We start from the raw sequence: 27,436 nt of genomic DNA, 5'->3' as shown, positions 1-27,436 counted from the left end.
TGGAGTTTCTGACCTGAACCATAACATTCACTAACGTCCTTTAGGAAAGGAAATCTGCCCTCCTTACCTGGTCTGGCCTACATGTAGGGGCCCTGGCAGACATATTTAAAATGTCAGTATTCACGGGGGAGGTGCCGGATGATTGGAGGGTGGCTCATGTTGTTCTGTTGTTTAAAAAAAGTTCCAAAAGAAATCCGGGAAATTATAGGCCAGTAAGTTTGACGTCGGTGGTGGGCAAGTTATTGGAAGGTGTGATAAGGGATAAGATCTACAAATATTTGGATAGGCAGGGACTTATTAGGGAGAGTCAACATGGCTTTGTGCGTGGTAGGTCATGTTTGACCAATCTATCAGAGTTTTTCAAGGAGGTTACCAGGAAAGTGGATGAAGGGAAGGTGGTGGATGTTGTCTACCTGGATTTCAGCAAGGCCTTTGACAAGGTCCCTCATGGGAGGTTATTTCGGAAGGTTCAGTGGCTGAGTATACATGGGGAGGTAGTAAATTGGATTAGACACTGGCTCAATGGAAGAAGCCAGAGAGTGGTTGTGGAGGATTGCGTCTGAGTGGAGCTTGTGACTAGTGGTGTGCCGCAGGGATCAGTGTTGGGTCCATTGTTGTTTGTCATCTATATCAATTATCTGGATGATAATATGGTAAATTGGATCAGCAAGTTTGCTGATGATACAAAGATTGGAGGAGTAGTGGACAGTGAGAAAGGTTTTTCAAAGCTTGCAGAGGGATTTGGACCAACGAGAAAAATGGGCTGAAAAATGGCAAATGGAATTTAACGCAGACAAGTGTGAGATATTGCACATTGGAAGGACAAACCAAAGTAGAATGTACAGGGTAAATGGTAGGACTCTGAAGAGTGCAGTTGAACAGAGGGATCTGGGAATACAGGTACAGAATTCCCTAAAAGTGACGTCACAGGTGGATAGGGTCGTAAAGAGTGCCTTTGGTACATTGGCCTTTATAAATCGGAGTATCGAGTATAAAAGTTGGAGTGTTATGGTAAGGTTATATAAGGCATTGGTGAGGCCGAATTTGGAGTATTGTGTACAGTTTTGGTCACCTAGTTACAGGAAGGATGTAAATAAGGTTGAAAGAGTGCAGAGAAGGTTCACAAGGATGTTGCCGGGACTTGAGAAGCTGAGTTACAGAGAGAGATTGAATAGGTTGGGACTTTATTCCCTGGAGCGTAGAAGATTGAGGGAAGATTTGATAGAGGTGTATAAGATTTTGATGGGTATAGATAGAGTGAATGCAAGCAGGCTTTTTCCACTGAGGCTAGGGGAGAAAAAAAACCAGAGGGCATGGGTTAAGGGTGAAAGGAGAAAAGTTTAAAGGGAATATTAGGGGAGGCTTCTTCAGGCAGAGAGTGGTGGGAGTGTGGAATGAGCTGCCGGATTTTAACATTAACTTTTAACATTTAAGAAAAACTTGGACGGGTTCATGGATGAGAGGGGTGTGGAGGGATATGGTCCAAGTGCAGGTCAGTGGGACTAGGCAAAAAATGGTTCGGCACAGACAAGAAGGGCCAAAAGGCCTGTTTCTGAGCTGTAATTTTCTATGGTTCTATGTGACTCCAGACCCACAGCAATGTGGTTGACTCTCAACTGCCCTCTGAAATTGTCTAGCAAGCCACACAGTTCTAGGGCAACGAGGGATGGCCAATAAATACTGGGCCTAGCCAGTGGCGCCCACATCCTGTAAATTAATTTTTAAAATTTGATTCTTGTATAAAATGCCGCAAGAGCTTGGAAACTGTTTCCAGCACACAGTTCAAAAAAACATTCACTGTGGATCTGAAATTTCACTCTGTCGGGATGACCCGGGAGCCCTTTAAAAGTGGCAGGTGGGTCCCAAACCCAAGAATCCTGACCCCATTCCCAGATATTCTGATTTTTGGGAGTGCCATTTAAGGGTTAATGAGCCTTTGAGACAGTGACTGAGACAAGGTTAATAGCGTTACAGGAATATGGATGAGCAAATAGATTAAGTAACTTTTAATCTCTCCTGAAATCTTGACACATTATCACCCAGAATTACCAACTATTATAGAACAGGTTCACTAACGTCCTTTAGGGAAGGAAATCTGCCGTCCTTATACGTTCTTGGCTACATGTGACTCCAGACCCACAGCAATGTGGTTGAATCTCAAATGCTCTCTGAATTGGAGGGCAGTTAGGGATGGGCAATGAATGCTGACCCATCCAGTAACACTTACATCCTGTAAAAATCATAGAATCATAGAAACTCTACAGTGCAAAAATCGGCCATTTGGCCCATCGAGTCTGCATCAACAACAATCCCACTCAGGCCCTATCTCCAAAACCCCACATATTTACCCTGCTAATCCCTCTAACATACACATCCCAGGACACTAAGGGGCAATTTAGCACGGCCAATCAACCTAACCTGCACACCTTTAGACTGTGGGAGGAAACTGGAGCATCCGGAAGAAACCCATGCAGATAAGGGGAAAATGTGCAAACTCCATGCAGCTAGTGACCCAAGCTGGGAATCAAACCCAGGTCCTTGAAGCTGTGAGGCAGCAGTGCTGCCACTATGCCACCATGCCACCCACAAAAATAAATATTTTAAAAATGCATTGTCAACAGATCTGGCAGCAGTTTTGTTTCAAGCGCAGCGAGACAGCAGGCATAGACCAGTCTACTATACATTCACCAACAGAAACAGAGTAGCAGTACACCATGCTAGACAAAGAAGCACTGGGAGCAAGGTAGGCATGTGAAAATGTTCAGACTACATTATAGGATTGCACTTCACAATTGAAACAGATAATAAGCCATTACTCACCCTTCTACATATAAAAGAAATTGCAAAGATGCGGCCCAGAATCCAACGGTCCAAAATAAGATTGATGAGATATGACTCCATTGCAGAGTATGTGTAAGAGAATTATGAAACAATGGTAGGCAGGCTGGAAGAAACTAAACAAGAGGATGTTTACTTCATCAAGGAGGTTACTTAATCACTCAACACTTACCAGTTACTACACAAAAGCTGTTAGCAATAAAATAAGCTCAGCAACAAGATGAAGAATGTCTTCAAATCAGAGAATATTGGCTGGAAGAATGGCCAGACTATATCCCCACAAATCCAATACCATAGCAGTACTTTGAATAGTGCAATCTCCTCACTGTCATTGATGACTCACTAGCCTTCAATGAGAGAACAGTCATATGAGAACACGTCAGCTTGATATTCTTCAAAAGCTTCAACGGTTATCTAGTTATGTCAAAATGTTGTGTGAGAACACAGCAATAGGTCTGGTAGCCAAGCAACCCCATGACCTCTCATATGCTTCTTTGCCAAGGGGCATAGCTTGGCGTTGTGGACATAAGGGGGTTGGTGAAGGGGCACTGTCTATAAGGGGCTTGAGGGCCATGTGGGTAGATCGAGGAGAATAGCTTGGCAAAGGAGCATGAGTGGCCAAATGGGGTGGGTGGGGGTTATAGCTTGGCATAGAGGACATGAGAAGGGTGAGGCCTTGCTTGGCATGGGGGCATGAGGGGCCAGAGGTGGAGAGGACATGAGGTGGCCTGGATGGGGCATGGAGAGTGTATGGGCTGGAGGTGGGTGAGGGTGGGTGTGAGGAATGAAATCTGGAGGGCATTTCTGCATTCATTTTAACTAGGATGAAATCCCACAGCATTGAGCCAGCCCTTTTAAACAGCTGCTTCTGCACATGGCAGACCTTGACTCTTGTCTGCATCCGCCACCCACCCAGCAATGAAGACCACCCCCTCGCACCCCTCCCCCCCCCCCCCCCCCCCCACCTCCCCACCCCCTGCCTATGCGGGATCTCCGAAGGCGGAAGTTCAAGCCAACATTTCCCCATTTCTGCTACCCATCCCAGGGATGAGAATCCAGGCCTAGGAATGCTTTCCATTGAATCTGGAGTAGCCCTGACTTTGAAAGCTGTCTCACGTAAAACATAGACAGATGGACAATTGATTCTTTTGGGAATTGTCTAAGTTTTGATTTCTTTTCCACAGCCATGGCTCAATCGGATTGAGTATGATGCAAAGGATACAACTCTCCACTCTGAGTCAGAAAGGTTGACCTCCTACTCGAAGAGACTTGAGCATAAAACCTATGCTGACACTCCAATGCAGCACTGAGGGACTGGTGAACTGCTGCCCTTTGAATGAGACAATAAGCAAAGGCTTATCTACTCACTTAGATGGATATAAAAGAACCACATAACTATTTTGAAGAATAGCACGGCTCCTCCCAGTGACCTGGAAAACATTAACCCTTCAGCCAAAGTATCAGGTCATTGAAACGTTGCTGGATGGGGGATCTTGCTATGCAGAAACATAGCTACCATGTTTCCTACATTACAACACTTCAAAAATACTTAATTGGTTATAGAGTCATAGAGGTTTACACCATGGAAACAGTCCCTTCGGCCCAACATGTCCAAGCCGCCCAGTTTTTAACCACTAAGCTAGTCCCAATTGCCCACATTTGACACATACCCCTCTGTACCCATCTTACCCATGTAAATGCTTTTTAAAAGACAAAATTGTACCCACCTTTACTACTACCTCTGGCAGCTTGTTCCAGACACTCACCACCCTCTGTGTGAAAAAATTGCCCCCTGGACACTTTTGTATCTCTCCCCTCTCACCTTAAACCTATGCCCTCTAGTTTTAGACTCCCCTACCTTTTGGAAAAGATATTGACTCTCTAGCTGATCTGTGCCCCTCATTATTTTATAGACCTCTATAAGATCACCCCTCAGCCTCCTACACTCCAGGGAAAAAAGTCCCAGTCTATCCAGCCTCTCCTTATAACTCAATCCATCAAGTCCTGATAGCATCCTAATAAACCTTTCCTACACTCTTTCTAGTTTATGAAGTGCTTTAGGATATTCTGGGTCATGAAAGTTGCTATAGCAATGCAAGTCTTTAATTTTTGCTTCAACTGTATGAGAAAGTTCGTACTCTTCCCTGGTCTTGCATTATATGCAAGAGAAATTAGGAAGCCCCCTCCTTCCCCTTCCCCCACCCCACCCCTGGCGAGGAGTGTAGCTCCACAAACACACTATCATGTGCCAAGTTCCACTGGCACTGTAATCTGCGGCACTAGAGACATTTTAGCTTGCTGGCTGAGTGTTACACTGCACCAGTACTGGTTTGAAACCAGCAAAGGAACCATATATACCATCTAATTTACTCAAAACAGCTCCAATCTGGTAGCACAGGAGAGAGATACAGAGGCAGTAAACTGATTTTAGCAAAGTCATTCAAGACAGATATTGATGCCAGTTTTTTTTAAAATCTGTTCTCTGGATATGGACTTCACCTGTTGTCCATTCCTAGCTACCCTTGAGAAGGTGCCAGTGAACCATCTTTCGGAGCAAGCAGAGGACACAGATCAAGGGTTATAGACACAAAATGGAGTTGAGGTCACTAACTGATCAGCCATGATCTTTCATGGATGTGGGTGTTGCTGGCTGGGTCAGCATTTATTGCCCATCCCCGAGAACAATTAAGAGTCAACCACATTTCTGTGGCTCTGGGGTCACATGTGGGCCAGACCAGATAAGGATGGCAGATTTCCATTCCTAAAGGGCATTAGTGAACCAGATGGGTTTTTCCAACAATCAACAATGGTTTCATGGGCACCATTAGACTTTTCATTCTAGATTTTTATTGATTTTAAATTTCATCATCTGCCATGGCGGGATTCGAACCTAGGTCCCCAGAGCATTACCCTGGGTCTCTGGATTACTAGTCCAGTAACAATGCCACTGTGCCATTCCCTCCCCTCAAATTGAATGGTAGAGGAGGCTCAAGGGTTTACTCCTGCTACTATTTGTTATGTTCAGATGGTCCCTCGAATCTTAACTGCTATTTTCCATGTTTTGATTTTTCTGAGGAAGGATGTTCTTGCTTTCGAGGGAGTGCAGTGAAGGTTTACCAGCCTGATTCCGGGGATGGTGGGACTGATGTATGAGGAGAGGTTGACTAGGTTCGGATTGCTTTTGTTGGAGTTCAGACGAATGAGGGGGGATCTCATAGAGACTTATAAAATTCTAACAGGACTAGACAGGGTCGATGCAGGGAGGATGTTCCCGATGGTGGGAGAGTCCAGAACCAGGGGTCACAGTCTGAGGATTTGGGGTAGACCATTTAGGAGGAAATGAGGAGACATTCCTTCACCCAAAGAGTGGTGAGCCTGTGGAATTCATTACCATAGGAAGTAATTGATGCCAAAACATTGAATGTATTCAAGAGATATAGCACCTGGGGCGAATGGGATCAAAGGTTATGGGGAGAAAGCAGGATTAGGCTACTGAGTTGGATGATCAGCCATGATTGTGATGAATGGCGGAGCAGGCTCGAAGGGCCGAATGGCTTCCTCCTGCTCTTATCTTCTATGTTTCTATGTTCTTTAGCATTTCTTCACACACACTTTTATCCTTTTGAGGAATAGTAAGGAAGTGGTGGAAGGAATCCTGAGCTGATTATCAACCCATTGAACCATCTTGTTAATGCTCTTTTTGGGCCCCAAATCTAAGGAAGGATGTGCTGGCCTTAGGGAGGGACCAGAGGAAGTTCATGAGAATGATCCCAGGAATGAAAAGCTTGACAGATGAAGAGCGTTTGAGGACTCTGGGCCTGTACTCGATGGAGTTCAGAAGGATGAGAGGGGATCTCATTGAAACTTATACAATACTGAAAGGCCTGGATCGAGTGGATATGGGGAAGATGTTTCCACTAGTAGGCGAGATTCGGATCTGAGGGCACAGCCTCAGAGTAAAGGGACAACCATTTAGAAACGAGATGAGGAGGAATTTCAGCCAGAGGGTGGTGAATCTGTGGAATTCATTGCCACAGAAGGCTGTGGAGGCCAGTTCATTGAGTGTATTTAAGACAGAGATAGATACGTTCTTGATGAGTAGGGATATCAAAGATGATGGGGAAAAGGTGGAAGAATGGGATTGATAAATATATCAGCCATGATTGAATTACGGAGCAACTCAATGGGCCAAATGGCCTAATTCTGCTCTTATATCTTATGATCTCTTTCCATTGCCATCTAGTCCCGACTTTGGACTTGAACCCAGAGCTTTTGGTCCAGAGGTAGGGACGCGACCCCTATGCCACAAGGCCTCCCTATTTCTGTGCGGTGAAGGAGCTTTCACAAGACTGGGAATTACAGATTTCAAAGAGTTTGACCCAGCGGCGGTGAAGGAACGGCAACACGCATCCAAGTCAGGGTTGGTGCGTGACAGAATTTGGAGGTGATGATGCTCCGTTTGAAGCAAGCACGTTTCTCTCTTTCTTTCCGAGCACCGTAATGAGCGCACGAAGAACTGACGGAACGGTGCGGGTTTGAAATGCATCTTTCATTCTTCATACAGTTGAAACATGTCAGCGGTGGTTTAAGATATTTAAGAGCTGTGTATTGGAAGAAATTTATTAAACCTATGAGGAATGATTCTGTGTAGGAGAGCAGCTGCCGTCGCGCGACTCTTTGTTTTTAGCTTTGGATTCTGTAATTGAAAGTTGTGCTGCTGGTGCCTTGATGGTCACAAGCTGATGCAATTAGATGCCCACAGCTTGTCATCTTGATGTTCACAGGCCGCTGGCTATGCCTACACATTCTCTGACTTACACGCGCAAGGCTCTAATTCAGTTGACATCTTAAGGTTATTTATAGAATATATTGGCTCTTGGATTTTTTGTTCTGGCTGCTGGAAATTAAGCAGTAGTTTTTTTTTTACCCCCTTCTGTCTCTCCTTTTCTGCATTTGTGGTGTGCATCCCTTCGACCACAACCCTTTTCCAGCTATCACTCCCTGTCCCTGCCCCCCCTTCCCACCCCTCCACCAAATCATTATTTGCCCTATCTCTCATGCAGTTAGTAAATCTGTATTTGGTTTGTTTCAATGTTTTCTTCCTGTGCAGAGGTAATACTGAATGTCTTGTCAAATCCAGACAAATGCTAGTGAAGCTTTAACATTAACACCCTGGACATAAAGTGAAAAATGCTGGAGTCGCGCAGTGCGTCTCGTCAGAGCGGTACGAATGTCTTCCCCCCCATTCCAATACCTCAAGTGTTTTACAAAGTCAGAATACAGGTGTTCTGATAAAAGATCCGCACCCGCAACGTTAACTTGCCTTATCTCTGACGGACTTGCGGTGTCTTCCCAGTATTTGCATTGTTTTCCTTTTTTTTTTAAAGCTTCGCACTTATGGTTTTAAATTGAAATTCTGATTTCCTTGTGTTGCATCCAAATGTCACAGATTTATTGAAAAAAAAACGTGAAGGCAACCAAACAGTTGGAAGCTTCTTCTGTGTAAAATGTCTCTCCATGACAGCATCTGTAATCAAATTTGACATTTCCATCACTTGCTCCTTTTTAAACCAACTGCTTCCCTTTCAGAATACCTTCTAAAAAAAAGGTGGACACTACCTTTAATATTAATTCTTTATTTCCCTACCGTCGAATTGTATAAGATGAAGGAATATATGGGACTGTTGGAGATAGTCAACACTTAATGGTGTCTTGTATTCAATAACCTATTCCTTTAGACTTGTTATTGAACTAAATTATAAAGAAAAGGTTCATTTCTGCCTTTCCCACCTCTATTTTAGTGACTTATGATGTAGATCCATTAATTATTCAGATTTATTGATTTTATGGGTTTGATTAATGTATTAATCATGTTTTTAACATTATTTTTTCATTATGGTTTCAGTGAATTTGTACTAATTATGGGGTTTGATTAATTCATTCATTACTAAGATTTCCGATGAACCTCCTCAGCATTACAATTCCACCCCCCGTGATTCCGTTGCCTGTTCTACTCTGATTCCAACCCCCCCCAATCCCTGTGCAATTTTGGCAGAAACAAGAGATTGCCCCCCCACAATCTGGAACATTCTTCCAATTACTCCTCCACTACTTACTTCTCTTGCGTCCTCTCACCTCTTCTTTCACATCCTGCCCCAAACCTATTTCCTTGGTAATGCCAAATGCCCCCAGTCGTTGCTGAAGCAGCCATTTTTGATTCCATTAAGCAATTGGCCATGTTGGAACACATGAAGAGTACTCCACGAACGATTGGATCATTAAATGGTTTCAAGAAGGAGATAGATATATTTCAGATTTTTAAAAAATATATAGGTGAAGGGGATATGGAGGAACAGGTAGGGAGGTGGATTTGAACCCAGGGAGAGATCAGCCATGATCTGATTCAACGGCGGAGCAGGCTCAAAGAACTGAATTGCCGACTTCTGCTCCTAATTCCTATGCTCCTATGAACAACCTATGCAAGTTTTTCAAAGACTCCTTACTGAAGAGCAGTAAATTTTCCAAACTTTGCAACAAAATGATGTCGGGGGTATTAAATTCAATTAAGTGCGTACTGGGTTGATCAGTTATCTGGAGTTCTGGCTCCTTTAGATCTGAATGATCAACGAGGTATACCAAAGTTTTTTTTCTGTCTGAGTAGATCAAAACTGATAGACTTCAGTAGTGACCCTGAGCCAATGGCAGGAAGTCTTTTACCGCCTTTACTCTTACCTCTTTACTTGTACTGGATATGTTTAGCAAATTTGGAGCCATTTATTTCAGGTAGGGCAGAATGGTGTCCAGAGCAATGCATCTCCGCTCATGGACACAGTCCTTAACATTCGACTGAGCAGACTACATCCTCAGGGTGGCATGGTAGCACAGTGGTCAGCACTGCTGCCTCACAGTGCCAGGGACCTGGGTTCAATTCCAGCCTTGAGTGGCAGATTTTGCATATTCTCCCCATGTCTTTTTTAAAATTCATTCGTGGGACATGGGCATCGCTGGCTGGCCAGCATTTATTGCCCATCCCTGGTTGCCCTTGAGAAGTGGTGGCGAGCTGCCTTCTTGAATCACTGCAGTCCACGTGCTGTGGGTTGACCCACAATGCTGTTAGAGAGGGAATTCCAGGATTTTGACCCCATGACTGCGAAGGAACGGAGATGTATTTCCAAGTCAGGACAGTGAGTGGCTTGGAGAGGAACTTGCAGGCGGCGGTGTTCCCATTTATCTGCTACCCTTGTCCTTCTAGATGGAAGTGGTTGTGGGTTTGGAAGGTGCTGTCCAAGGATTGTTGGTAAATTGCTGCAGTGCATCTTGTAGATAGTACACATTGCTGCCACTGTGTTGGTGGTGGAGGGAATGGATCTTTGTAGATGTGGTGCCAGTGAAGCAGGTCGCTTTGTCCTGCTTGGTGTCAGGCTTCTTGAGTGTTGTTGGAACTGCACCCATCCAGGCAAGTGGGGAGTATTCCAACACACTCCTGACATGTGCCTTGTAGATAGTGGACAGGCTTTGGGGAGTCAGGAGGTGAATTACTCATCCACAGTAATCCTAGCCTCTGACCTGTTCTTGTAGCTACAGTGTTTATGTGGTGAGTCCAGTTGAATTTCTGGTCAATGGTAACCCCAAGGATATCTGCATGGGATTCCTCCCACAGTCCAAAGATGTGCAGGTTAGGTTGATTGGCCATACTAAATTGCCCCTTGATGTCCCAAGATATATAGGTTATCGGAATTAACAGGGTAATTATATGGGTTTACGGGGATAAGGCATGGGTAAAATGCTCTGTCAGAGAGCCAGAGGAGACCCAATGGGCCAAATGGCCTCCTTTTGCACTGTAGGGATTCTATGTGTGGAACATCACCTTAGGTTGTTTTCAAAGCCTAGCCTTTGGTTACATTTCCATGCTTGCCATTATTCGCCAGACTTCCTTTATTGAGTGACAGTTATCTTGATGCCACTCTTCAACACTGCAACTCTGGCACTGTAAGTTTGCCTCTCAACTTGTGTTCCAGTGGAGATGTGGATGAACCTATTAGTCCTGACAGGTCAGAATAGACTGATAAATGGAACATGGCAAAGCATGTGCATTCAAGGGAAGAAGAAGGCACAGCAGTGTGGATGTTTTAAATTATAGTACCATGACAGGATGGATATGACCTAATAAACCAATCCTCACAAGTCCAAACAAAACAGGCAAAAGCAGTGCTAAACAAATCCCCACCTGATACCTTCTGTTCTCTATCCAGATATGTGTATGTGGTGGGAGTTTTATAGAATCCCTTCAAAGCAGAAGCAAGCCATTTGGCCCCTCAACCCTGCACCAAAGCAATCCTACCCAGGCCCTATCCCTCTAACCCCACGTATTTACCTTGCCAGTCCCCCTGACACTTAGGGGCAATTCAGCATGGCCAATCCACCTAACCCCCACACTTTGGAGTGTGGGAGGAAACCAGAGCAGCCGAAGGAAACCCACGCAGACACAGGGAGAACGTGCAAACTCCACACAGACAGCCATCCGAGGCTGGAATTGAACCCAGGTCCCTGGCGCTGTGAGGCAGCAATGCGAACCACTCCGTCACCATGCCGTGGGGGAAATCCTTTTGAAAATGGTGGAGATCAGAGGTGGGATTTGTCCTGACCGACATGTGGGAGGTTGGGTTGTGAACTTCATCCAGCAGCCAGGCCCCTCTAAGACCTCGGCATAGAATCCAGCCTCAGGACTAACTAATTCAATAGGGACTACCCCTGAAGGGTAGTCTGCTATTGCGATCAGCCATATGTCACTGATGCCGGCAAGAGGAGATGGGAGCCATTCATAAAAAGATTTGAAGTGCCCCTAAGATTCATCCTGAAGAGAGATGAGAGCTTGAAAATGAGGCCCTCTCCCTCAGCTCTTTCCTCAGCCAGACTGGCATTGCTGCCCTTGGCCTACCACTAGCCTTGCACACAACCACCCTCCCAGTGTCCTGGGGGTGGTGGGGGAGAGAATGGGAGGAGTGACAAAGTTAGAGAAATCAGATGGGTTTCTCAGTGCCGCCTCCCTACATTTATACATGAACGGGTGGTATGGGGCTTACCTGCTCGGGTGAAGGATGGACGATTCAGAGGTTAGAGGGTTACACCTGTGGAATACACCATCCCTGCTCAATTTACCCACTGTTTCCACCACTCTGCTGTCTCATATGGGCGAGTATAGCAGAGGAAATTCCAAGGCAAAGACTCCAAGTTGAAGAAAATGGGGCGGAATTTTCCCATCCCGCCCGCCATGGGAATCATAGTGGGCGGGACACGAACTATGCAAAGGTCTGTTGACCTCAAATGGGATTTTCCGGTCTTGGGATGAGCGCGACCAGAAAATCTCGTCCATGATCTCTTGTTCGGAACTTCTGCAGTTTAGCAAAACTGATTCTTTCATTTTGCACACAGATTGCTTTTTGCCTTTTCAATGTATACCAAGAAACATTGTGATTTGCATTTCGATCACACTCCAAAGCTAACGATTTGCCTGATGCCTGAAACAATTTTCTTAATATACTCGACAAAACAGCAAAAGAAATTGTGATTGGATGAGAAAGCTACATATCAACAGACCTCTCATAAAAAAAAGAAAAGCAATCTGTCTCTAACAAAGTTTGCTGATGACATGACACCACCATAGTGGGTCGGATCTCAAACAATGACGAGACGGAGTACAGGAAAGAGATAGAGAATCTGGTGAACTGGTGCGACGAAAATAATCTCTCCCTCAATGTCAACAAAATGGAGGAGACAGTCATTGACTTCAGCGTAGTGGAGGCCATGCTCCTGTCTACATCAACGGGGATGAAGTGGAAATTGTCAAGACCTTCAAGTTTCTAGGTGTCCAGATCGCCAACAACCTGTCCTGGTCCCTCCATGCCGACACTATAGTTAGGAAAGCCCACCAACGCCTCTACTTTCTCAGGAGACTAAGGAAATTCAGCATGTCTGCTACAACTCTCACCAACATTTTAGAAATTCACCATAGAAAGCTTTCTTTCTGGTTGCATCACAGCTTAATATGGTTCCTGCTCTGTCCAAGACCGCAAAAAATTACAAAGGGTCGTGAATGAAGCCCAGTCCATGACGCAAACCAGCCTCCCATCAACTAATTCTGTCTACACCTCCTGCTGCCTCAGAAAAGCAGCCAGCATAATTAAGGACCCCACGTGACCTGGACAATCTCTCTTCCACCTTCTTCTGTCTGGAAAAAGATACAAAAGTCTGAGGTCACGTACCAACCAACTCAAAAACAGCTTCTTCCCTGCTGCCATCAGACTTTTGAATGGACCTAACCTAAAATTAACTTAATCTTTCTCTACACTCTTGTTATGACTGTGAACACTACATTCTGCACTCTCTCCTTTCCTTCATTATGAACGGTATGCTTTGTCTGTATAGCGCGCAAGAAACAATATTCTTCACTGTATATTAATACATGTGACAATAATAAAACAAATCAAATCAAAAGCAAATCAGATCAGACTTCTGAATTTACCTGGTACCAGCAATTAGAGCTTGTGACTCTCAAAGAAACTGAACAATTAAATGCACCAATGCATTAGAAGCTAAAGAAAATATTGCGTCAACCTTCCTATCAAACTGATTGTCCTCCACATTAGCCTAAGAAATACCAGTAAAGATCTTCAACTTATTTTTTAACATTCACAACTCAATATAACCAGCATAATTCATCTCAACTCTTTCAAAGAAAAACTGAATCTGCTCTTAACTCTCAGTCTCCCATCAGTTCTTGTTAAAGTTCTTATCCCAGTGTTTAAACCTTTTTATCAACTCACCCTGCCAAACCCCGGTGACCTCCTCCAACCCAACTCCCAGTTCCTCTGCTTTTTCATTTGCATGCGTCCCTCCCACCTTTTGTCCCATCATTTGCCCATCAGCTGTCAATGACCCTACACTCTAGAACTACCTCCCTATAAACCCCTTCAGCTCACAACCACCCTCTCCTCCTTTAAGACCCTCTTCAAATCTACCTCATTGATCAAGACTTTAGGTAGTCTCTGACATCACCGTTTTTGGCTCAGCACGCATTCTATAATTGGATGTTTTTTTCAAAGCATTTTATTAATATAGGTTGTTGTTAACATTTTTAGCCCAGTCTGGATTATGTTGATGGCCCAATGCTTATTTTAATTAGGTTGTTTTAGAATTATAGAATCCCTACAGTGCAGAAGGAAGCCATTTGGCCCATCGAGTCTGCACCGACCACAATCCCACCCAGGCCCTATCCCTATAACCCTATGCATTTACTCTAGCTAGTCCTCCTGACATTGAGGGGCAATTTAGCATGGCCAATCCACCTAACCTAACTTGTAGGTGTTATGTCATTTATTGATATGATTCCATAAAAGAAACAAGTAAAGAGAGAACAAAAAACAGGAGTTTATGCCTCCTATTTCAGTGCAGCTATTTAAAACGGCAGCACGGTGGCACAGTGGTTAGCACTGCTACCTCACAGCACCAGGGACCCGGGTTCAATTCCGACTTGGGTCACTGTCTATGCGGAGTTTGCATGTTCTCCTCGTGTCTGCGTGGGTTTCCCCTGGGTGCTCTGGTTTCCTCCCACAGTCCAAAGATGTGCGGGTTAGGATGATTGGCCATGATAAATTGAACCTAGTGTCGGGGGATTAGCAGGGTAAATATGTGGGGTTACAGGAATAGGACCTGGGTGAGATTGTGGTTGGTGCACTGAAATAGGAGGCATAAACTCCTGTTTTTTGTTCTCTCTTTACTTGTTTCTTTTATGGAATCATATCAATAAATGACATAACACCTACAAGTTAGGTTCTTGATGGGCTGAATGGCCTCCTGCTGCACTGTAGGGATTCTATGTAACCCCCCTGTTCCACACCACTGATGGTGATTATTGATTATTTATTTTTTCTACATTGGGCCCCGTTTAGCAAAAGATGCCCTGATCTTTCGACAGCTGCTGTTGCCACACATGATGTCATGGAATCCACATCCTGGTAATTTCTCGGAGAAGTGTTTGAAAATTTGGCGGGAAAAGCTGGCCGTGCAGCCAATAGGCTACACCCCGCAAACTTGGCCAAAAAGTAGCAAACATTCCGTCCACTACCTTCGTGAATCGCCTATACTTTAAAACACAAAGTGCACATCAGTTAAACATGAATTAACAGGGAAATTGCAGCCAATTATAAACCATAAATTATACATTAAATGGCAGATACAACTAAGACAAATCTTACAAATTGACTCAGGATTTTACCCAGTGTCTCGATCATCAAACTCTGTCACCATGTCCCTCTCACCTCTCGTGTCTTCCTTATGAAGTATTTCAACTCTCCCATGCCGATAGCAGTGCACCATCAATCTGAGTTCCATCGCTACAGTCCTTTCTGGATTACTAGCCCATTGACAATACCACCGCACCACTGCCAGTCCTGCACCATTGGACTCCGCAACGTCTGAGCTTGTATCCTTTTATATGTTTCACCCAGTTTCCCTCTTTCTGAACACAGTTTCAGTTTTAGTTTCCTTAAAAACTGGGAGGGTCAGTTTCTTCCATGTTTCACTTTTTGGTTTCCCGTTTACAAAAGATCTGTCTCAAAAAATACAAGACTTAAAGCTAAAGGTTCCATCACACACTAAAAACATTGGTTTTTAAAGCAATGTCACTAACGTACACACAACTCTTTTATTTTGTGCAGAAGCAATAGATCATAAGCGGGGATGCCGCTGGGAGACCACAAGGGCGGGATCGGAGTTCCCATCCCGAGCCAATTAACGGCCTGACGGATATAAAATCAACTCGGAGATCCAGCAAGCAGAGACAAGCTTCCCCCAGGGAGGGGCAGGGCTACAGCCTCTGCGTAAAATCAGTCTCAATGGTTTCAAGTTTGGTTTTATCAGGACTTGAAAAGCAGAAGCATTGGGGTGAGGTTTTTTGGTCCCATCCGCTGCGGGAATCATTGCGGGATCGACCCAGAAAATTTGACGGATCGTTTAAAGGTCCGTTGGCCTCGGATGGGAATTCCTGGTCTTGGGGCGGGCGTGACTGGAAAATCCCACCCACTGTTTCCGTCTCCACAGATGCTGTATGACTTGCTGAGCATTTCCAGCATTTTTGCTTCAGATTTCCAGCATCCGCAGTATTTTGTGCCATCCCACTTCTATAACAGGCGGGACACCCTGCAAACTGAAATCTTCTTTCTTGGGTGAAAGTTTCTATTCTGTATTCAGTTACGGGCGCCATGCCAGCTGTTCATACTGATGTTCAGAGTGTATCTAATTGTTATACATTAGCAATGGAGCCTGTACTAATGTCCCAGTTCAAGAGGACAGCGCATAGCATCTTTTAACATGGAGCTTAGCCAGAACATTTTGAATGTAAGTGGTAATTTCATCAGTTTGTACTATTGAGTTTTTCTCAGGGTATTATTGACAGTAATTATTAATTGTAATCTGCTGCATTTGATTAAGTGTGTGTAACTTTTTAAAATAATATTTCATTCTTCATGTGATATACTTCATTAATTCAATGTAATTGAATTAGCAGAGTTCATTGCAGTTATTTTTGCTGTTTTTGACCACCCATCACTCCAGTGTACACTGACCTACACTGGTTAAGCAACATCTCAATTTAAAATTCTAATCCTCATTTTCAAATCCCTCCGTGGCATCAGCCCTCCCTCTCTCTGCCGTCTCCTCCAGACCCATGTTAGAATGTAACCGGTGACGTTTTTGTATTGGATGTAATGTGACCAACGGGAACAAGCTGACCCAGTAAACCATGGAACCAATTACAGAATGATGTGATGGTCAGCTGACCAGCTGACTCACTATAAATAAGAACCTATTGGGAATTGTGTGGAACTTGGAGTGGCCCAGGGTGAGGCCCCAAGTTTGGAGTAATGAAGTTTCTTTTTTAAACCCTCTCTTTGATTTATAAGTTGGAGTAAGTTTTGTTACATTTTTATTGTCTGCATTTGAAGAGTTCCTTCCAAAGGAACAACCCACACCCCTCCAAAATCACTGTGGTCCTCTAATTATGGCTTCTGGAGCATCCCGGATTTTAACTGCTCCACCTTCAGTTGTCAAAGCTAGGAACTCTGGAATTCCCTCCCTAAATCTTGCCTCTCTACCTCTCCTTTTCTCTCCAAGGCCCTTCTTAAAACTACCTACTTGACCAAGCTTTTGATCATCTGACTAAATATCTCCTTTATGAGGCAAATTCACTCTCTCCACACCGCAGTGACAGCAGAGTGTACCATCTACCAAGGTGCACTGCAACACCTCACCAAGTCTCCTCTGTCAATACCTTCCAAACCCCCAAACTCTACCACCAAGAAGGACAAGGGCAGCAGATGCTTGGAACACGACCAGCTGCAAATTTTCTTCCAGGCCTCACACCATCCTGAATTGGAAATATACTGCTGTTCCTTCACTGTCATTGGGATAAAATCCCAGATCTCCCTCCCTATCAGCAACGTGGGTGTACCTACACCAAATAGACTGCAGCGGTTCAAGAAGGCAGCTCAGAGTCACCTTCTCAAGGGGCAATTAGAGATGGTCAATAAATGTTGGCTTTGTCAGCAATGCTCACTTTCCATGAATGAATAAAGAACAGAGGCTAAATTGTTAATGTGGATATATTTTCCAAATTTGCTTGAATAAAGCAGTGGTGCAATTTTATATTCCTTCCTGTCGAAGTCAAAGGAACGAAACTACAACATAGGACCAGGCCCTTCGGCCCTCCAAGCCTGAGTGGTCAATGGATCTTTGAATAGCTCGCTTCATTGCATTGTCCACCCCATGTCATTAGGGAGCCATAAAATTCCGCCCTATATCATAGAATTCCTACAGTACAGAAGGAGGCCATTTGGCCCATCAAGTCTGCACCACAATCCCACCCCATCCCCGCATATTTACCCTGCTAATCTCCCCAAAATTAGGGTCAATTTAGCATGGCCAATCAACCTAACCCATGCATTTTTGGACTGTGAGAGGAAACCAGATCACCCAGAGGAAACCCATGCATACATGGAGAGAACGTGCAAACTCCACACAGACAGTGACCCAAGCCGGGAATCGAACCCAGGTCCCTGGAGCTGTGAGGCAGCAGTGCTAACCACTGGGCCACCGTGCTGCCTTAAAAAAAATAAAACGCTTCAAGAATTTGCATGTCATCCTTGCGCAGGGGCCATGCTAATCTTCTCTTGTATCATTCCAATTTTATTATATGTGCTGCTGAAGCGAGCACGTGCTGAGTGTTTCTGAATTTCCTCCTGTCAGTTTCATGCCACATTAATGTGCTACCCACAAATGGCAGACGTTGGCGGAACTCAGAGGAGATTGGGAATGGCAGCAGGGGCAGAGTGAGAGCAAGATTGGGAATGGGAGAATCCTGGTTATTGCAAATAACGCTTAGAAAACCCTCCCTTTTTGCACAGTCCACAGATGAATTTCCCATCTCAGTCTCTAGTTCCAAGATGTGTGCGTAGTTTCAAGTCATTAGTAAATTTCAGACTTCCACTTCACAGAGTGTGGACATTTGGGCTGGAACACTAATTACAGAGAGATACCTGATGTTGGGTCAGTCACACCTGCTCACCAATACACAGCTCACAGTTCCACAGCATCTAATGAGTTGTTAAGACAGAGAAAAAAATCAACCAGCATCCAAATGTGGAAAGTGCAAAATTGTCAGCTTTCTAATAGACCGGCTGAAATGTCAGCAAAGACCCAGCTTAGGTCATTCCTTACTCAGACCTGGCCTGACCTGACACAACCCAACAATTACTGAATTGAAAGTGTATTTTTCTGTCCCAAATGAATAGAGAGGCCTGAGGGATTTAAAGCATAAATCGGGCATCATCTCAGTGAGTGACAGTGGGACAGGTTGAGGGGGTGGGGAGAGGGGTGTTGCAAAGTCTGCTACTGCTCCTGTGTTCTCTATATGTCAGCATATAACATATAAAGCCTTTCTGAGTTGTGTTTTTTTCAGGGGATGTGGGTGTCGCTGACGAGACTGTATAATGTATAAAACTTTTTCTTTTTGCTGTGTGCACGCGTACCGAAAGCAAATCAGTTGGACAAATGTGTTCCGTAGCAAGCAGCAAAAAGCCAGTGATGCACAGGGGCAATGTGGTGATTAGTTTTGTTCAATATTCCAGCCTTCCGCACCTGTGCTCTGGCTTCATTTTTCATCCAACTCACAAGAGCCATTTCATAATTTTTCCAGTTTTGTTTATTTGCCATATTTGTCTTCTCTGTCCAAATGGAAAACAGCTGCCTGGAAGTCAAAAGTGTCAGTTTGTTAAAATTAGGAAGGAAATGCTCACAAACTCCACGTTCATCCATTTTGGTGTGTAGGTGTCATGATTTCCCTGCAGAAGAGCGAACATTTGGATTGGTGCGAGGTATCACCTGGGGCTGCATTATATGCTAAGGGTGGTATAACATACAGCATGGCACGGTGGTCGGCACGGTGGCGCAGTTGTTAGCACTGCTGCCTCACAGTGCCAGGGACCTGGGTTCGATTCCCGGGTTGGGTCACTGTCTCTGTGGAATTTGCACATTTTCCTCGTGTCTGCATGGGTTTCCTCCATGTGCTCCGGTTTCCTCCCACAGTCTGAATTATGACGCTGGAATCTGAATTATGGATGTCCAGAATATCTAAAAAATGTGCAGGTTAGGTAGATTGCCATGCTAAATTGCCCCTTAGTGTTGGAGGGACTAGCTAGGGTAAATGTATGGGGTTATAGGGGTGGAGCCTGGGTGGGATTGTGGTTGGTGCAGACCTGATGGGCCGAATGGCCTCCTTCAGCACTGTAGGATTCTATGATTCAGGCCCCGCATACCCCAGCTTAGTGTCACGACTGAGACACCCTTCACTTGGCTGGTTCGCGTCACTATAATTTTTCAGGCAATGAATGGCCCTTTCATTAGCATGAGGTGGGATTTCCAACCCTCCCCCAAAGGACGTCCTGCCTCATTGAGCTGCTGGCCAATCAGACGTCAGCAGTTCTGTGCCACACCTGGAATTGTGGCCAATGCTGGTATTGCAGGTGAACAAGGAGGAAAAGGGTCTCACACGGACCAGGTTGGCAGGTTGTGGCATATTGCATAGTCCAGGGTGGATGCAGGGAGAAATAAATATAGATGGTGGGCCTTCAATTTTTTTGTATTCATTCATGAGAATGGGCATTGGCTGGCCAACATTTATTGTCCATCCCTAGTTGCCCTTGGAGGGCAATTAAGAATCAACCACATTGCTGTGGTTCTGGAGTCACATAGAATCATAGAAACCCTACAGTACAGAAAGAGGCCATTTGGCTCATCGAGTCTGCACTGACCACAATCCCACCCAGGCCCTACCCCCATATCCCTACATATTTTACCCGCTAACCCCTCTAAATTACGCATCCCAGGACACTAAGGGGCAATTTTAGCATGGCCAATCAACCTAACCCGCACATCTTTGGACTGTGGGAGGAAACCGGAGCACCCGGAGGAAACCCACGCAGACACAAGGAGAATGTGCAAACTCCACACACACACTGACCCAAGCCGGGAATCGAACCCAGGTCCCCGGAGCTGTGAAGCAGCAGTGCTAACCACTGTGCTACCATGCCGCCCACACATGTAGGCCAGACCAGTTAAGGACAGCAGATTTCCTTCCCTAAAGGACATTAGTGAACCAGATGGATTTTTCCGACAATCAACAATGGTTTCACGGTCATTAGTAGACTCTTAGTTCCAGATTTTTTTTTAAAATTTGAATTCTACTTTCTGCCGTGGCGGGATTCGATCCACAGAATGCTGTCTGAGTTTCTGGATGAACAGTCTAGCTATAATACCACGAGGCCATTACCTCCTCACAGTGGGTCCAGAAAGCTGCACAAGCACATACCCCCTTTTCGCTGCCCAACAGCCTGTCAGGTTAAGCCTATTGGGCTGCAGGAGAGCTCAGACCTTTCCCACTACCCATTGAGTCAGGGAGAATGTGGGATGAGGTCCTTAATTCAGTATTACCTGGCCATTTGAGGGCCTCGTTTGGGTAACGTGTGGGCAGCCCAACTGCTGCCTCCCTCACCGCCTTTAAAATTGATGGCACAATGTCAGCCCTTCAGATAGGCACCTTCAGTTTGAGTGAAAGCTGGACAAGGTAATGGTGGGGTAGCAGCCAGGGAGGGTTGTCAGGCTGGAACCATCCTCTGCATTTCCAGTTCTCCTGCATTCCCATGCCACCCACTTCTGACTTTCTCTGTAACAATTGGAGACTTTATTTTTTTCCACAATCAACAGGAGTAATTCCCAGATCATCTTCTCTCAGAATGTTCCAACGCTGCAAATGCAGTTTAAAGCTTAAAGTTTATTCATGAATGTCACAAGTAGGCACAGTGGACAGAATACAAGAGAGTTGCCTCATAAATTATGATGCTGTGGGGGAGGCAGCAGCTGAGTTGCCCACACGTGACCCAAATGAGGCCCTTAAATGGTTCAGAATCGGGGCGGGCGTACTGGTAAAATTCCGGCCATTGATTGTGCTGCCTCAGTACCTTTGAATAAAGCAGGAGAGTTAACACAGGATCTGATGACAGTTTACACAGTGACCCCCTCTTAAATATCTCAAAATCACTAACTCCTGCCACCCACCAATCAGAAAGCTGTCAGGAACCATTGTGTATGCACTTGCGGCTGCAGTGAGAGCCAGTGCATTATTTATTGGCTCAAGCAACTAAATATCCTGTTAATGTATAAGTAAATGATTTTAATATGTTTAAGGTAAGGATAGGTTCAGTCAGCCAATTTTATTCAAGGAATATTTGCCAATGGATCAAATGTTTCCTGTCTGGTAAACATGACACATGGAAATGATTGCTTAATCATTGTTTGATTTTTTTGAGACTGAGAAAACTCCTCAGCGCTGTTTTGAAACTTTTCCTCAAAGAAACAATTGCAAGAATTATTTATCTTGAACTTGTCTAACGGCTGGAGGGTTTTGTTTAATTTAAAGCAGATTTTACCAGTCCAAATTCCCTCCCTCTCGTTAAAATTTCTTGCAGAAACATTATTTGAAACTTTTTTAAAAATTAGAATCCCAATACTTTTCACTGTATACTAATACATCACTAATACGACACTGATAAATAACTAATTAACATAGATACATAAACATAGAAACCCTACAGTGCAGAAACAGGCCATTCGGCCCATCAAGTCTGTACTGACAACAATCCCACCCAGGTTCTATCCCCATCATCCCACATATTTTTCATGGTAATCCCCCTGACATTGAGGGGCATCTTTCGGACTGTGGGAGAAAACCGGGTCTCCTGGAGGGGAATTCCATACAGGCACGGGGAGAATGTGCAAACTCTGCACAGACAACGATCCAAGCCGGGAATCAAAACCAGGTCCCCGGTGCTGTGAGGCAGCAGTGAACAAAGGACAAAGAAAATTACAGCACAGGAACAGGCCCTTTGGCCCTCCAAGCCTGCATCACCCATGCTGCCTGACTGAACTAAAACCCCCTACCGTTCAGGGGACTATATCCCTCTATTCCCATCCTATTCACGTATTTGTCAGATGCCCCTTAAAACTCACTATCGTATCTGCTTCCACCACCTCCCCTGGCAGCGAGTTCCAGGCACCCACCACCCTCTGTGTAAAAAACTTGCCTCGTACATCTCCTTTAAACCTTGCCCCTCGCATCTTCCACCTATGTCCGCCAGTGCTTGCCACCATGCCACCCTACAAAAGGGGACACACGGATTTGAACCATGGACCTCTTGATCAGTAGTCAAATGCCTTCTCACTGAACTATACCGCCCTGCCTCTTTGAGTTGAAAGAGCATTCATAAAAACCATGTACGCGCAGAATTACTACACAAGCGTTTCTAATGGAACTGGATGCAGAAGGGCAATGGTTGCCTTGGTTACCTCACCAATTCCAGTTAACCGTCTTGGTCCAGGCATTGGAAATGTATTTTTGCCCTTGCTGATGTCATGTTTGACATACACTGATGTAATGATTTTATAAGAACTGTTTCCCTTTTATGCATGAGGTTATATTATCTCGCCCCCCTCCCCTGCAATCAGAGACAAATATACATAATAGCACATACACACCCCAGAACTTGGAATCATTAATCTGTTAAACTGTAGATACAAATGTCTGAGGACACGTATCAACCAACAGCTTCTTCCCTGCTGTCATCAGACTTTTGAATAGACCTACCTTATATTAAATTGATTTTTCTCTATGCTCTACCTATGACTATAACACTACATTCTGCCTTTCCTTCCCTTTGTATGTTATGCTTTGTCTGCATAGCGTGCAAGAAACAATACTTTTCACTGTATACTAATACATCACTAATACGACACTGATAAATAACTAATTAACATAGATACATAAACATAGAAACCCTACAGTGCAGAAACAGGCCGTTCGGCCCATCGAGTCTGCACCGACCACAATCCCACCCAGGCCCTACCCCCATATCCCTACACATTTACCTGCTAATCCCTCTAACCTGTACATCTCAGGACACTAAGGGGCAATTTTAGCATGGCCAATCAACCTAACCCGCACATCTTTGGACTGTGGGAGGAAACCGGAGCACCCGGAGGAAACCCACGCAGACACGAGGAGAATGTGCAAACTCCACACAGACAGTGACCCAAGCCAGGAATTGAACCCAGGTCCCTGGAGCTGTGAAGCAGCAGTGCTAACCACTGTGCTACCGTACCGCCCCAAAATAAATCAAATCAAAAAATGTTAGTTGACACTTCAACCGGGTGCCAGCTGGTTCACAGGAAATGTCAATGTTTTTCACTGGGATTGGAGGCTGTTAGCATCAAATTAGATGGACAAATAAGTAGGAATGGAATCTACCATCACCAACAACCTGTGTTCATCTAGTGCAACTTCCCAAGGCATGATATGGGAGTGTTATTTGAAAAGGTTTGACACCACGCCTCTCCAGAAGACGTTAGGATAGGTGACCTTAAGTTTAGTTGACAAGATAAGTTTTAAGGGATGCCATAAATGCAGAGGAAGAGGTTGACAGGTTGAGGAAGGGTGTTCTAGAGCTTGTGGCTCAGGCAGCTGGAGGCATGGTGAAGAATTAAGGATCGACAAGAGGGGAGCATCGGAACGTCATCAAGGGTTGTAGGCTGGGGGAGTTATCAGAGATAGACTGGGGCGGGTCCATGGAAAGAGTTGAAAACCAAAGGTTAGAGGAGGGAATTAGAGGAGGGAACTTGAATTGGAACTAATCAATCTAATCCGGCTTTCCCCACCATCGGTTTTGCATGGCACGGTGGCACAGTGGTTAGCACTGCTGCCCACAGCGCTGGGGGCCAGGGTACGATTCCCGGCTTGGCTCACTGTTTGGGTGGAGTTTGCACATTCTCCCTGTGTCTGCGTGGGTTTCCTCTGGGTGTTCCAGTTTCCTCCTGCAATCCAAAGATGTCCGGGTTAGGTGGATTAGCCATGCTAAATTGCCCCTTAGTGTCAGGGAAACTAGCTATGGTAAATGCATGGGGTTGAGGGGGTAGGGCCTGTGTGGGATTGTAGTCAGTGCAGACTCAATGGGCCACGTGACCTCCTCTCTGCGCTGTTGGGATTCTATAATGGTAAGCTAGAAAGAAAGCTTTTAAAATGAGCTGATGGTCATAGGCCATCAGTAATTGTGTTGGGACAATTCTCTACTTTGAAAGCACTATATAAATGTAAGTTGTTGTTAGAGGTATGTTTATTTAATATTCATTTCCAAGACCAGGTGTGATTGCCTTTTGAGTCAAGGAGGATGTTACTTCGCCTGAACACATTAATAAGCTAATTTGAGAATTTCCAAAGTAACACTGACCTGCATTTGGAAGCAAAACCTGGTGATGTTGGAGTAGCGATTTACCTTGCTTGGTTTAAAAATGGCACAGAGATTGCCATATTTAGACTCTCCTGTGTGATTCGAAGCACTGACCTATATGTGGGTGGTTTTGAGAATCCAATATTGTCAAGTATTTTGAAACTTCGTTTAAACTTGTTCATGGCTCTATGCTGGAGATTATTATTTCTGGGCTGTGACTGGGTGTGATTCTGGACCATCTGTACAAGAAAAGTAACCAAATACATTTAAAAAGGAAATAGATTTAGATTTCTAGACTCTAAAAGAGTTAAAGGCCAGGATTTTACCAGCACACCCGCCTGAGGCTTGTAAGATCGCGCTCGAAGGCAATGCGAAATGTCATTCTCTGAGCCTCGCTTGCCCCGATTTCGGGGCGGATGTGTCTGTAAAATCAGGGCCAAAGGCTCTGTGGAGAGCATGGATTGTGGCATTGAAATAGAGGATCAGCATGACCATACTGAATGGTGGAACAGGCCTGAATGGCCTACTCCTGCTCCTATTTTCTGTATTTCTATGTTTTGACATTTTAGCAACTTTGAGCAAAAAAGATTCTCCTGAATTCCCTACGTTTGTGTCACCTAAATTTCTCTCGATCGATCCTATCAAATCTTTCCATCCTTTTAAGGGCTTTTTAAAATAAGTTTTAAATGCCACATAGAAAATGAACATTCCTCTTGTCGTTAGTTTGATGTTGTCCTTTTTTATGGAATGCCATGCTGTTGTTTGTGTAGTGAGTGGAGGAACAATGTACTCAATCTTCAATTATTCATCCCGTATCATCACTAACTGTAACCATTAGTTTCATGGGCAGGAATCCCCCATCTTGTTCACTCCACCCCTGTTGCCAATGAGAATGGAGAATTTGACGCTCAGCCAAAGATCCGTTCACTGCAACTGCACCGGAGAATCCCATCAGCGGGCAAGGGTCAGAGAATTCCAACGCTTGTATTTATGGGTTTTTTTTAATTTTAAAAATTGAAATATCTAATGTCTTGGTCGATCCTTGAAAGTGGAAGGCATTTGTTGAGAGCTAAACTGTGGCTTTTCAACAGTTTGAAGGTTTTCTTCCCATTTGGTTCGATTTCAAATATTAAACTAGTCACTTGGTATTATAGAATGTGATCATTGCTGAAAAAGTACAGTTTGTTGAAGTTTTTCATCTTGGACTCATCAGGACAATTGCCATATTGGTCTCACCATAACATTGTATGTTACACAGTTGCTATATGTAGAGATGCAGCTATTTATGATAGAGTGTAACATTGTACTTTGATATTCTGGCGATGGCCTGATGAGTGCAAGATGAAAAGCTTTGACAAAATGTCTTTTTTCAGCAATATTAAAATTATGTATGGAAATTAGATCAAGCCTCCAATCCAAGTAAACTCCTGTCGTGGGTATGAGACAGTAGCAGATGTGACGGTGAATTAGTTTTGTCTCGTGAATGTAGGATGTCAGACCAATTGGGACCATTGTAGGTGTGTGTTTTAAACTTCAGTTCACAAATTAACATGAAATATCTGGGGTTAGAGTCCCAGTAGGAAAAACAGTTGGCAGTGCAGTTCATCAACATCTCATCCAACTGTCCCAGTGCTTTAATTGAAATTTAATGATCCTATGAATCTATATGAAGCAGAACAGGATTCCCTAAGTGCTTTATCCTTCCCCAACAGAACATCACTAAAAACCAATTGACCATCTCATCTCAGTGATGGGCTACCACACTTTCTTAAACAGAACCTGGATATTCGTGCCAGGTAGGGAGGTCATTTGCTCTTGGGCCAGAATTTTACTGTCCTGTAGTTGAATTGGACGAGAGCAGACCACGGAAAGGTCCACTGACCTCAGGCGGATTTTACAGTTTTGGGACGAGTAAGGCTGTAAAATCCTGCCAATTATCCAAAACCAACACCATTCCCAGTTGGTCTCACCATAACATTGTACACTGAACAGCAGCAAAATGTAGAGGTGAAGATATTTGAGGATATTTCTGAGATAGAGTTGGGTGTTATATAAGTGGACGAAAGTGCAGTTGGGTAGCCTGCATATTGTGTGTCTGCAACACAGAACAATGCCAAAATGGAACCAATTGATAACTGCATGCCAACTGTAAGAAAAGCTAACGCAATTGCTAAAGACCTCATCATTAACGTGTTCGGTGTTTAATCAATCACGTAGCCTAAATTTAGATTTTAAAGAAAATGCTGCAAGGAAGAAATGCTGTGGCACGGTGGCACAGTGGTTAGCACTGCTGCCCCTCAGCGCCAGGGACCCCGGTTCGATTCCCAACTTGGGTCACTGTCTGTGTGGAGTCTGCACGTTCTCCCCGTGTCTGTGTGGGATTCCTCCGGGTGCTCCGGTTCCCTCCCACAGTTCAAAGATGTGCAGATTAGGTGGGTTGGCCATGCTAAGTTGCCCCTTAGTGTCAGGGAGACTCACTACAGTAAATGTATGGGGTTATAGGGATAGGGCCTGGGTGGGATTGTGGTCAGTGCAGACTCGATGGGTCGAATGGCCTCCATCTGCACTGAATGATTCTATGAATAGTTTTGTCCGAGTTCTAAGGTTCCTAGAAGTAAATTTTCTTAAATCAAGAAAGGTGACCCATTCACAAATGTTATATTATTATGAAAAGACAATGTTGATTCGCAAGGAATATAATTATAATTGTT

The 27,436-nt window shown here is 44.5% G+C and overlaps 1 non-coding gene across 1 annotated transcript; it reads right to left on the bottom strand.

Moving 5' to 3' along the window:
• Positions 1 to 17,998: 17,998 nt before the first annotated feature.
• On the bottom strand, positions 17,999 to 18,106 carry LOC144508120 (U6 spliceosomal RNA). Its single transcript, XR_013500217.1, has one exon. It is a non-coding gene; the product is annotated as a U6 spliceosomal RNA (small nuclear RNA).
• Between the last annotated feature and the right edge of the window lie 9,330 nt (positions 18,107 to 27,436).

This window comes from Mustelus asterias, chromosome 19, assembly GCF_964213995.1.
Source record: "Mustelus asterias chromosome 19, sMusAst1.hap1.1, whole genome shotgun sequence".
In the NCBI taxonomy this organism is placed as follows: domain Eukaryota; kingdom Metazoa; phylum Chordata; class Chondrichthyes; order Carcharhiniformes; family Triakidae; genus Mustelus; species Mustelus asterias.
Note: the sequence above shows the minus strand (reverse complement) of the source record. Positions and strands in the feature narration are given on the sequence as shown.